Below are 13,608 nucleotides of genomic sequence, written 5' to 3'. Positions count from 1 at the left end.
CATTGGGTTACAGGGATTGTCTCTGTCCTCAGAGAGGATTTTCCTAAACAATAAAATGGTGGCTCCATTGAGGAAGTTATAACCCTCTTCATCCATTCCTTCAATCAAATTCTCTGATGAGTTTGACCAACCATCAGTTTCCTGGCTTGTTTGCTTCACTGTAGTTATTTGTACTCACTGATGATTTCCTGAGGACATTCAGTTTATTATGGTCTTGAAGATTTTTTATCCTTCCCTATTTTTCTCGCCCATCGCATGTTTGACTTTAACAGTCACGATGTATCGCTGCTTTTTTAATTACAGTCGTGCGGATATCCCTTGCAGCGCCCTTTTGCATATAACAAGCACGTTGATCCCAGAGGATAAAAAAATAATTAGGGTTTCTTCTTGTTTTCAGTGTTTTTGGCCTCTGTCAATGATTTTCCAGTGTGTATATAGTGTATTTGTCCTATTTGTTATGCTTATATGACTACAATCGTCTCTTGACTTTGTTAATGTGTGTTTAAGGCTTCATTTCTTTCTAGGGTTTCTGGGGCTTCTAGGTCACCCTCCGTTCATTTTTTGGTCTGCTTTCCCGAGGTTGATTGCTTTCATTCAGGATTCTTCATGCAATCAGTACATCTTTGTCAAGTTTCTTTTAGTTCATTGATGTGAAGTTGTTTTCATTTGTGTCGACTCATGTTGATGCTTTGAAAATTGCTTTAGGTTCCATTGTCAAGCATAGATTACAAATTGTTTGCTTTGGTTGGACTGAAAGAGAGTACTTGTTTTCATTCTTTTGCTTCGAAAAGTAAAACTGAAAGATCTCTTCATTTAAGTATTTTTGAGACGTTTCTGCATTCGAAATCATAAAGTGAAAGAATTTTTCATTTAGTTGAGTTGATTGCATTTTATTTTTCCCATTGCATTAGTTTGCATGGTTGAATCAAAGTGACAGAAGAAAAATCTTTAAGTGCATCTCAGTGGAAGGAAAATGATTTTCGTTTCTTATAGGATTGCATCATGGCATTGCATTTGTTGGTGAAATGAAAAATAGGATTTCGTTTTTTACATTTTGCATTAGAAGATAAAGAGTTGTGTTTGATTCATTTTACTAGTTTGATGCATTTTGTTGGTTGTCTCTCTTCCTTATGTAGTTTAGCCTTCATCGAATAAAAAGGCTTCATTTTCATCATTTAGCTGCATTATAGGAATACAGGTGACATCCTTGAGCCATCAAATTGAAACTTAATCCAAGATAAACTTAAAATTTACCTCAATTAACCTAAGGAGCATTTGTGACCTAATGCAAATATGTAGAGGTCTAGGCTAGAGACATGTTCCGACATCTTTAAACATAACAGTTGTTGTTAACTACCTGCAGTGTATCCCGGGGTGAAATCCCATCCCATTATGGGATGCATCAAGGCATCATAGAAGCCTTGAAAGCAAGAGATCGAGACATCATCATAGAGAAGCATGAAAGATGGTTGGAATCTATGAAAGTCAAGGATATAGCCATTGGGAATCTCATTGGGAACATAAGTGGCAAGGTCATCTAGTACAAGGTTCATCATACATCTATCAAAAGGAAACATCTGTTGATGGGGATACTTTAGATTCTCAAGATTCTTTGAAGGAATCTTCATTGAGAGGTTCACCGATCATGAGGAAAAGCAAGTGTTTCATCAAGAATTCCAAATTTGTGAAATTCATGGGATGATGGTATTATGACATAAAAGTGAAGAAAAATAAAGGGATTGAAGCTCTTTCAATCAAGAAAGAGGATGCATGAAGTCTAGATGACCCAAAGGAAAAATGAGGTATGTATGCTTACATTTGATATTATGGAAGTCATGTCATATGGTTGCAGGTAACATGGATCAATGCTCTATCTTGAGAAGCATAATCAAAAGGAAGGATCTCCTCCCTCGAAGGAATGAAGGAATGCATGGGTCATACATTCACAAGATGAAATCAACATAATATGTCCTCATATGAAGTATGATGTGGTTGACGAAAATTGAGGAACTCTAATTGGAAGCTCCTGGGAATGTAACGTGTGAAGAAAGGAAGGAATATATTTTAGAATATGCAATCATGGTAAAGGCAATCAACATCCAAAAGACCAAGAAGTTTTGACTAGGATATCTCCATGGAAGATATGAAGACTCTAATGGAGTTTGAGAAAGAAAGAGACCCTTTACAATATATATATTTGGGAGATGTGTCGATATGTATGCAAGATGATGATGTAAACTAAAATATGTCATGATGAAAGACCATCACAAAGGTAATGTTGATTTTAATGTTCATTCCTTTATTTTTGAATATTTTGATGGCTTTATGCGAGGTTTCCAAGGGAAGATCTATGGATATCTTCCACCACTAATGCACATGTAGTAGGATGAAAGATTCTTAAGTAAATATAGCATGAAGAAAGCAACATGGCATGAAGGAAGGCTAGATATGGACTGATGGATCACTTTCTGATGATGACATGGCTGACTCATGGATGAAAGTGATGGATGGTCAGTGCCTTGTGTAAAAATCCCAAACATGAAGACTCCTAGATAATGAAAAGAAGTTCATGACATGGTGAAGAGGAGCTCTTAAAGCAGCTAGTTGTTCCATTGATCCAAGTGGCTCGAGACACGTGCAGAAGTCCCAAAGGACTCAGAAATGGTCAAAATTCAAAGTGGTTAGATTGCTCCAAACTAGCACCAGATTGAGGTGCTCGTCGCCCTGATTCCAATGGTGCGAACGCCACTCAAATATAAGCTTGTATGGAGGAGATAGAGCCAGTGAAAGCTGTGGTCAAAGTTGGGTAGTGGGCCAGGTTTGAGTGTCCTACAAATTCACCGTCAACCAGCGTGGAAACTTAGCTCCCAAGAGCGGGCAAAATTGTTTCCTCTTTAATTTGTCTAATATCCCTTATATTAGAAAAAATCGAAAATGTGACCTATATTTAATAAAAATAAAAATAAAATATATTAAAATAGGTGGCGGGCCATGACCCCCATCACTTCCATCGGACCCAAATCCCAAACCATGTATCAATTTTTTTATTAAAAAATAGGTTGGCAGCGATGACCCCGCCAGACCTCCAACCACCATACCCACATGTTGTTATAACATACAAAAAGACAAACCAGGGTGGGCGGGCTATCCCCAATGGACCCGACCCACACCCAACCACCATACATATCACATTAAATTGTGGAGCTGGCAGGGATTGAACCCGCCCGACCCACATGGGCCAGCCCCATGTGGTAATACGCCAAAACAACAGATGGTTACAACCTCCACTCGAAATAAAAACGTGAACTGTAACCAAACTTTGTTAATTAATTCATTGCCATAATCGATGTTTAAAACTATAACTCACCGTGTATAATTTTGGAGATGTTAGGATTTGATCCCTGACCTCCCCGCCTTGAACACTCTGCCTTGACCAACACACCAGTGGCACTTTCCTGGCTAACTTTGCCCATTAAATTATATTTAAACCTTTATGTTCCCATTTTCCCGGGGAGAAGAATGGAGGCGCCGAACGGGGAATGGAGAAACAAAAGTGCAGTGGAACCATGACACAGTCCACAGAGGCAGAACCATGATGGCACATTTTTCGAGACAGAATTTTTGTAGAGAATCTTAAGATGCTAAAAAGATTCCTTGGGAGGTAAAAATTCATTTTGTCAGAATGTAATCAAGTTTACAGTCATTTTTCTCAGATTTTCACAGGGAACGCAATGGCGAGGTTGGATTCGCCTTTTGAGCAGCGGATTTGCATATTCCCAACAGAGGAGAATCTTGAGGGAATCTTCCAGATTCCTTGGAGGCTGAAATTTCCCAGATCCAGAATGCAGCCAACTTTATACTCATTCTTCTCAAAATTTCACAAGGATCTCAATGGTGAGATCAATTTTCTTATTTGAGTTGCAGATCTCCAGTCAACCCAGAGGAGGGAATCTTTGGAGAATTACAAGGGAATCTAAAAAATTCCTACAGGCCCAGATTTTGACAGTGTCAGAATTTAGAAAATAGATAGCCGATTTTACACCTCTCAACGACACAAATTCAGTAGTGCAGTCACTTTTTGTAGCTGAGCCTTCTCTTTTTTCAACCATTTTCTAGATTGGAGTGACAGTGTCAGATTTTAGAGTGTGGACAATCGATTTTATGCCATTTGACACCACGATTTCGATGGTGCTTTCAGATCCAGCAGCTAAGTATTCTATTCTTCAACCAAAATCAGAGTTGAGGTATATGAAGTGTTGTTGTCATGTACTTCTTTAATCATTTGTTGTGAGATGTATGATGTTGTTTCTATTCCTACTTGATGTATGACGCAGAATCTTTGTGTCTATTTCATGTGAGATGTATTCATCATGGATTATTATGTATGTTTTGATTCAGATCCCTATGTTGCCATGATGGTGTGATACTCAATGTCACCATGGGTGTTTTGTTTGAGATCCCTTTGATGCCATGATGTCGGGATACTCATTGTCACCATGTGTACAATTATGTCATGCTGATAGGAGGTATTTTGTAAGTGATAGTTCCTGTAGTGGAACGTCTCGTGGATAGACTTTGCCACTCATGTAGAGTGCACATATCCTTGTATGACAGAAAACATAGTCCATGTACATCTTCACCATTTTCAGCACTGAACGAAGTGACCAACACCGTCTTGACACCGGGCCCAGAGACGTAGTCCACACAGTACGAACTTCGTTATCAATGTCTCTTGTTTATGATTTGTTGATTGTCGTTATGTTTCCATTTGCTTAAGCATGTGTATATTCGCATTTATGCTCTTATAAAATGCAATTCTAACTACATCATGGAAGCACAAGATCTTGGTTAAATCCAGGATTTGAGTCAACTCGGATCAAGTTTGGTATCAGAGTGGTCTTCGCATGGATGTGAGCGTGAACAATGGAACGTGCAGCAATGGAGGATGACAAAGAGATGTACGAAACCATGCTCAGAGTGTCCCAAAAGGTGGACATAATGTATGAAGCTCTACAAGAAGAGACAGAGGAAAAGCAGCAATTGCAGCTTCAATTGCGAGCCACGGAAGAGGCCGTGGAAAAACTGAAGCACAACAACCAGAGTCTTCATGCAGATAACGATGAATTCAAGATGCTTCTACAAGAAGAGAAGGATGAGAAACATATTTTGCTACTACAGTTGTAAGCTAAGGACGAGGCCTTGGAAAAGCTGCAGCATAACCCCTGCGAGGTAAAAAGTAATTCTCCGGTTCAATGTATGTTTCCTGATGATGATTTCAATATTTTTTAAAATCATACCACTAGAATTGGCTCCAAACTTCTAAAGAGAATGGGGTATGAAGGAAAATTCTTGGGCATTAATGGCCAAGGCATTGTCACCCCCCATCAAAGTAGAGGAATTACCCCGTCAGGCAGGACTTGGGTATGTTGGGAAGAAAGTTGGGAAATGCACCAAGACAATTAGTGAACCTCCAACAACAGATGATGAGCATCCCTCATCAGTTCTTTCCAAATCGACATTGGATGTAAAAGATGTTGGTTTCCCTTTAGTTTCGTCTTCACATAGTATGATTTATGTTGGAGATGTGGAGATACCAATTATAGGGACAAACCTGAGGCTCCTTACCTCGATGAGGTACAAGGATGAAGAAGAACTTGGTGTTAATAGATAAGGAATTACTCAGCCATTGGAGGTTGTGCAAAGGCCTCAATTTGAAGGCTTGGGATACACCGAAGGAGAATGCTCAAAGGTGTCATATGCTTCCGAGACATCGTTGAAATCGTCAAGGAAAGAGAATGATGGGACACATATCCATCATCCCATGATTGTGACCATTGCAGGGAGAGAGCTGAGGCAAGCTCTCATCACCATAATTACACCAGAGACTACAAGGAAAGGTATACCAAGTCTTAGTATTCAAATGTTAATTTCAATTAGAATCGTGTTGTTAATGATAAACGTAAAACATGACATTGAAAAACATGTACTTTTGTGGTTTACATAACCATACATTTGTTGAGTGTTGGAAGAGAATGACAACACGAAAAAGGATGAGGCATGAAAGACCCTCTCAACAGCAAGCAAAGAAGAAGGTAAAGCAGATCTGGAGGAAGAAGACCTATTGCAGTCATTGCAACATAAGTGGTCACCAAAGGGCCACATGTTGGAGGTTCCATCTAGAGCAGTGCCTTAAAGACAAAGCGTTGGTGCATGAACTAGGTGAAATAGTTGTTTGACTAGTGAATGTGCCACAAGGAGACGACCCATTCACTTTGATAAGTGAGAAATGGTTCTTCTAGGTGTGGTAGAATTTCATGGTCTTATTTTTTCCAACGATGTGTTGCATTTTAAATTGTAAAAGTGATGAAGTGTTTTCCATCGCTTGTCGTGGCAACAATGATGTCTGGACTTATTTTGTGTTGCATTTTAAACTGTGAAGTAATGATGTGTTTTCCATCACTTGCTAAAGCAACAATGATGTTTGGCCTTGTTTTGATAATTGAGGTATTGTTTCCATTTTGATGTAAAATTGACCACCGAGTATGTGTTATAAACTCGTGGCAAGCATCAGATGCTTGGGTCATTAGTTGGTCTTGTAAATCAAGCATGTAATTTGCAAAAAAAATGTACTACAGGTTTACAGAGGATGCAGGTGTCGATGCATCGCTTATGGCTCCGAAGGACAAAGGTGAAGGAGAAGGGATGGTGGCTTATCAGACACTTGTAAGTGTAGACAAGGTAAAAGAAGATGCAGATTATTTTCATTCTTTTGGCAGACCAAAAGCTTCTCAGTGGGGAGGATTGATCTAGGTGGCTCCAGACACATGCAGAAGTCCCAGAGGACTTAGAAAGGGTCAAAATTCAAAGTGGTCAGATTGCTCCCAAACCAGCACCAGATCGAAGTGCTCGTCGCCCTGATTCCAACGGTGCGAACGACACTCAAATCGAGCTCGTATGGACGAGATAAAGCTTCAAAATTGCGGTCAAAGCTGGGTAGTGGGCTAGGTTTAAGTGTCCTACAAATTCACCGTCAACCAGTGTGGAAACTTAGCTCCCAAGAGCAGGTGAAATTGTTGCCTCTTTAATTTGTCTAATATCCCTTATATTAGACAAAATCGAAAATGTGACCTATATTTAATAAAAACCAAAAAAAATATTAAAATAGGTGGTGGGCCATGACCCTTGCCACCTCCATCGGACCCAAATCCCAAACCATGTATCAAAAATTTTATTAAAAAAATAGGACGGCGGCCATGACCCCGCTGGACCTCCAACCACCATACCCACATGTTGTTATAACATACAAAAGACAAACCGGGGTGGGAGGGCCACCCCCGGTGGACCCGACCCACACCCAACCACCATACATATTGCATTAAATTATGGAGCCAACAGGGATTGAAGCCGCCCAAACCAAGTCGGTCGGCCCCCACCGGGTGGCCCTATGTGGCAATACGCCAAACAATAGATGGTTACAACCTTTGCCAGAAATAAAAACGTGGATCGTAACCAAAATTTGTTAGCTAATTCACTGCCATAAGCGATGTTTAAAACTATAACGCATTGCGTATATTTTTTGAGAGGTCTGGATTTGATCCCTCGACCTCCCCGCCTTGAACGCTTTGCCTTAACCAACGCACTAGTGGCACTTTCATAGGTAACTCTGCCCACAAAATTATATTTAAACCTTTATGTTCTCATTTACATGGGGAGAAGAATGGAGGCGCTGAACGGGGAACAAAGAAATGAAAGAGTAGTGGAACCATGATGGCACTTTTTTCGAGACAAAATGTTTGCAGAGAACCTTAAGATACTAAAAAGTTTCTTTGGGAGGTAAAAATTCATTTTGTCAGGATGTAATCAAGTTTAGAGTCATTTTCCCAGAGTTTCGCAAGGAATGTAATGGTGAGGTTGGATTCTCCTTTTAAGCAACGAATTTGCAGATTCCTAGCAGAGGAGAATCTTTGAGAATCTTGAGGGAATCTTCCAGATTCCTTGGAGGCTGAAATTTCCTAGATCTAGAATGCAGCCAAATTTATACTCATTCTTCTCAGAATTTCGCAAGGATATCAATGGAGAGATCAGTTTTATGATTTGGTTTGCAGATCTCCAGTCAACCCAGAGGAGGGAATCTTTGGAGAATCACGAGGGAATCTAAAAGATTCCTATAGGCCCAGATTTTTTCGGTGTCAGAATTCAGAAAATGGATAGTCGATTTTACACTTCTCGACGACACAAATTCAATGGTGCAGTTAGTTTTTACAGCTGAGCCTTCTATTTTTCGGCCATTTTCCATATTGGAGTGATGATGTCAGATTTTAGAGTGTGGACAGTCAATTATGTGCCATTCGACGCCACGATTTTGATAATGCATTCAGATCCAGCAGCTGAGTATTCTATTCTTCAACCAGCATCATAATTGAGGTATATGAAGTGTTGTTGTCCTGTACTTCTTTGATCATTTGCTGCAAGATGTATGATGTTGTTTCGATTCATGCTTGATGTATGACACATAATCTTTGTGTCTATTTCATGTGAGATGTATTCATCATGGATTATTATGTATGTTTTGATTAAGATCCCTTTATTTCCATGATGGCAAGATACTTAGTGTCACCATGGGTGTTTTGGTTGAGATCCCTTTGATGCCATGATGTCAGGATACTCATTTTCACCATGTGTATGATTATGTCATGCTGACAGGAGGTATGTTGTGAGTGATAATTCCTGTAGCGTAACGTCTCATGGAGAGACTTTGACACTCACGTAGAGTACACATATCCTTGTATGACAGAAAACATAATCCATGTACATCTTCACAACTTCCAACACTAAATGAAGCGGCCAACACCATCTTGACACTGGGTCCGGAGACATAGTCCACACTTGACGAACTCCGTTATCAATGTCTCTTGTTTATGATTTGCTGATTGTCGTTATGTTTCCATTTGCTTAAGCATGTGTATATGTTCATTTATGCTCTTATAAAATGCAATTCTAACTACATCACATAAGAAAAATATATTAGTTAAATTCGGGAGTTGAGTCAACTCGGATCACCCTTCATCTCCACCTAAGATGTTGTATTAGGTCCTAATTAAGAGGGAGTTTGGAAACAAGTTTCTTACTTGGAAGAAACTTGGAAATTCCTAAGCCAAGAGGGGACTTATGTACATTCCTCCCGTATGAATGAGTACATTCCTTTATTGGAATAAACATGACCTCCCTAAATAAGAGGGAGAGATAGACACATCATTCTTTTCTTCACTTGGGAAGACATAATGGAGGATTGGGTAAGCATTTAGCATTCGATTCTCTTTGAGGATGTATTAGGGCATCCACGATAACAATAGTTGTAGAGGACCAATATTGTTTGAGGACTGGGAATCCAAGATAAGAATAGTCATGTTGGAACACACCCTCATAACTCGGGTGGGGTGTGTTCCGAGAGAGACAATGATTAGGGTGTATATACATTGTTGGTCTTGCCAGCATTGTGCTAAGTTCTCATGGAGAGATAAAGTTGTTAGTCAAGGCCTTGTTATGTGAAAATGCTGGTTGATATGATGCTATGTAGATGGGTTACCAATCTGACTCTTCTTATGAGAAATTCTTTAGATTGAGAATGAACAAGTACCATTAAGAATACTCCATAGTTAAGAGGGAGTGTTGAAAAATGTAACTAGGTTTGGTCTTCATAATGACATGTGTAATTGTTATTTTATGTAATTAATAAAAAGTAGAAAAATAAAATTATTATTGTAATGCTTATCTGATGGGTTTCACAAGCAAGGAATTTTATTTTTATTATGACTCCCATTGTGAGTCCTTAGGATTGGTCATAAAGTCAAATTGAGTCAATGTCATGTATGAAGGACCCTTCTTGGGCATATTACATTTTGTAACAATCATTAGATAAGTATAATTAGCCCTCCAAGACCAAGCAAGTCTCCTCCTCAAGTTAGCTTCAAAAATGAAATAATATAAGCCCTCTTAAGGACATGCCAGCTCACATACACTCGTGTAGGCTAATTACAAAGGCAAACCACTATAAATAGACGACTTGGCCTAAGTTCAGTGGGCAAAATTTCAGCAATACAGTTCCATCAAGATTTGAAGTGTGAGGGTCATCAAAGGAGCCAAATTACCAGAGATGAAGAAACAAAGTGCGGCGAGGTATTTTGTGTTGATTTATGATTGTTTTGTGGGTCAACTTACCTCCACACACGAAATTACAGACTTGTATATTACAACGGTGAAGGTCGAGGAAAGGTGAATTCTATTGAAGCAGTAAAGGCTAAGAAGAGAATTTTATAGCAGTAGTGAAGGCAGAAGTCTATTATGACAGTGGAAGCTAAGGAGAAGTGCAGTCCTCTTAGGGAGCCGAAGTGGAAGAAGGTCGAAGGTCTAACGTAAAGTAAAACCATAGTTGAAGAAGAAGTCGAGAAGGAGGAAGGAGCAGAAGGTTGACTATCATTGACTAAGGATCTTGTGTCTTGGTCTTGGAGTGACAGATAGGTCAAGCGTCTTGGTATTCATCAATTGGAATCTCTATAAGAAGAATTTGTTTGGGTTTTCCTCTCAAAGAGTGAGAGGTTTTGGCCCTTGCTGATAGCCTATATTCTTTGTCTCTTGTCTCTTTATGGTTTATGCATTGGTAGTTGTTTGATGAAGAAGAAAAATAATAACCTAAGTAAAAGAAGATCCTAATCTAAAGAAGTAAAAAGCACTCACAAGCAGTTACTAATAGAAGAGAAATCACTTAATCTCCATGTCCTAGATTTCTCAACAACTTTGTCCCTTTGCAGGTAGAGGTAATCCTCTTAAAGAAGTGGAATAACCCACTTGTGGTCCTACAATGCCGCCAAGGTTGAGAGGGAGAAGCAGGAGGGGAGGAGGAGCCAAAACTCAACCAAGGCAAAGAGGTGCTAAATTGTTCTCTCATGACTCATTGGTGACCTATTTCAATGCCATTCCTTTGGAGACACACTAGGAGATTTGTGAGCTGGAAATTAAAGTTGGGGAGGAGAGACAATCTCTCTCAGACTCAAAATTGTTGGAGGACATGTCTAAATGGGTTCCTAACCCTGGTAATATGAGGGGAAGGTGCAAGCAATACCTAAATTAAGTAGTTTTTCATTTGGAAATGAAAACGCCTTTGTGGTTGCTATTAAGAGACAAATAGGTTGAAAAATATAATATTTTCGCCTCGATTGAAAACGTGAAAAGGATGTTGAGGAACCCGAGGTTCTATGTGGACAATATAGCTACTCACTTAATGCTTGTGGAAAGCCACATTCTTTGTGATTATGAGGGAAGGGAGCAATTGAAACCCCTTGGCTCTAACGCACAAGCTCTAGCCAACATCTTTTCATCAAAGAATTATTAGTATGGGCAAAGGATGGTGAGATATCTCTGGGTCTTCCTGGTTGGCTATGCCAAGTTTGGTGGTAGTTCCTTCATTCACAGATAACGACGAGTTAGAAAGCTCATACTCATGGGCTTCATAATTTTGGTCATGGACAGAGTGCAGTGGTTGGTATGAAGCTATGGGTAAGGAAGGTTGTCTCCTCATTCGTAGCTTCATTGCTTGTTTTGCATGGATCGTGGACACCCTTGGATCGACATATGAACAAAATTCCCTTTTTCTTTTTGCGATGACAAAGTTTAGTTTGAAGAAGGGGTTCTTGACATTTCCTTGGGCCTGTTATGTGTGTAGTCATTGTGAAAATACATGGTTGTTTATGTTGGGTGCGATAAGTGCAAGTCTAATTGGAGTTGTCTAGTTTCAGTGGTTTTTTGGTGCAGGTAGATAAGCTTTTCCTCCCTCTAGCCGCCTAGATGTCAATGATGTAATCTAGCTTTGTAAAGTAATATACACATTTTAATTTACAAAAGAAGACAATTAAACCACATTAGAAAGAGGTACACTTTATTTCATTTTTATAAAGCTGGGACAAAAACAATAAAATCTAAGTGATATCATTTTACAACAACATGCAAGCAATGGAACACTCACTTGTTATATAAAAAAACCTACAAACTCATTGATGCACATTATTAAAGATTCTCTTTCACATAGACCCCTAAAATAGTAGTTAATAATAATTATATGAAGAGGAAGCTAATTATGTGTTGAAAACGGTTTAAAGCTTCTTTAGCCAAGTTCTTGTCTTGTGTTGATCGTGTTCTATTTATTAACAATACCGTGGAACGAAGATCTTCTATGGATGCCTATGTGAAGAAAAAGGGTGCATTTTCTTTAATAGTAGTGACATGTCCCCCAACATAATCTATTTTAGAAAATGAAGTCGTTGTTATGTGGATAGTGGATAATGATTTGATATTAGACATTGTAGGAAAAATGACAAGGCATTATGTCTAATAAAACCCGAATTATATTTTAGTGAATAAAATTTAGAACAAGCTTAGTATACGAGTTGATATATTATATGAGCCCCATTATTTGTAAATAATTTCTTTGTAATTCCACTATGGGGTTTTGCTAATAAAACCATGCAAATTATTATGAAAAATCAAATCTCGATTAGTTGCAGTAAACTCCATCATTTTATCACTAGGATGTAGCTTAACATATACTATGAGTGATTATATTATTGTTAAAGATTATGGATGTTTCAACATGGTTTTGGTTAGTTGGCCTTCAAGTATAACCTTACTACCATTTTTTTCTTTTTCTTATATAATAAAACTAATTTCCTTTTTTATTACCTTTTTTGTTTTGTTAGATTGGATTGAATTCTTAGGATATTTGCTTAAAAGATTCCAAAGTAGAACCACAAAGAATGTGTTGGGAATTGAGTTTGAATTGGTGAGGGTAATTTTTATTAATACATTATTGTAGCATGATTCAACCACTTATAGATAGCAAGCTTTGGGATAACATAGAGTTGAGATTGTATATATATACACGAGAGTCATGACCTCTTATTCTAAAAGTTGAATTTGTATGTTTACTTTAAAATACTGAAATGACTTCGTAAGAATGATTTTGGTCAAAATATGAGTTGAAGTCCATATAATTTGAACCTTGATACAAGGTATGAAACTCCTTGCTCTCCATCATTAGTCATCGTTAATTTAACATACACTATTCATATTTTTGTGCAATATGAGAATAGTAATCTTCATGGAAGATTGGTGCGTTCCATCCACTCTACGCATATTATTTATATTTTTCTCTAAGGAAAAAATTTCATAGGGATACCTAATGGACATGTCCTTACATTTATGGATAACATCCCTAGTAAACCCATCATCATAAACTAATACATCCCAAATAAGGGTACTCAAATCGAGAACATGTCCTTGGTGACAATGGGTGGAGCTAATCCCTTGGGCTAGTGTTGTGTGTGTATGTGGGCATGAGGACGCAATGAAGATGGTTTGCCTCAATCTCCTTTGTCTTTATAGTTTTAAGAGATCGCAAGATCAAGCCATATGGAAGGTGACCCTATGCTTTCTCACTGAAGAATCCACCATTAAAACACTTCAATTTATATGTCATGTTACAACCTTAATAGTGAGATTACCACTCCACCACTCCCAAATAAGTTTGAAGGGTTTGTCCCATCCAAAAGATGTAAG

This window comes from Pinus tabuliformis, chromosome 3_1, assembly GCF_031772625.1.
Source record: "Pinus tabuliformis cultivar Carrire ecotype Pingquan chromosome 3_1, CPIR1, whole genome shotgun sequence".
Taxonomy (NCBI): Eukaryota; Viridiplantae; Streptophyta; class Pinopsida; order Pinales; family Pinaceae; genus Pinus; species Pinus tabuliformis.
This window is presented reverse-complemented; position numbering follows the sequence as displayed.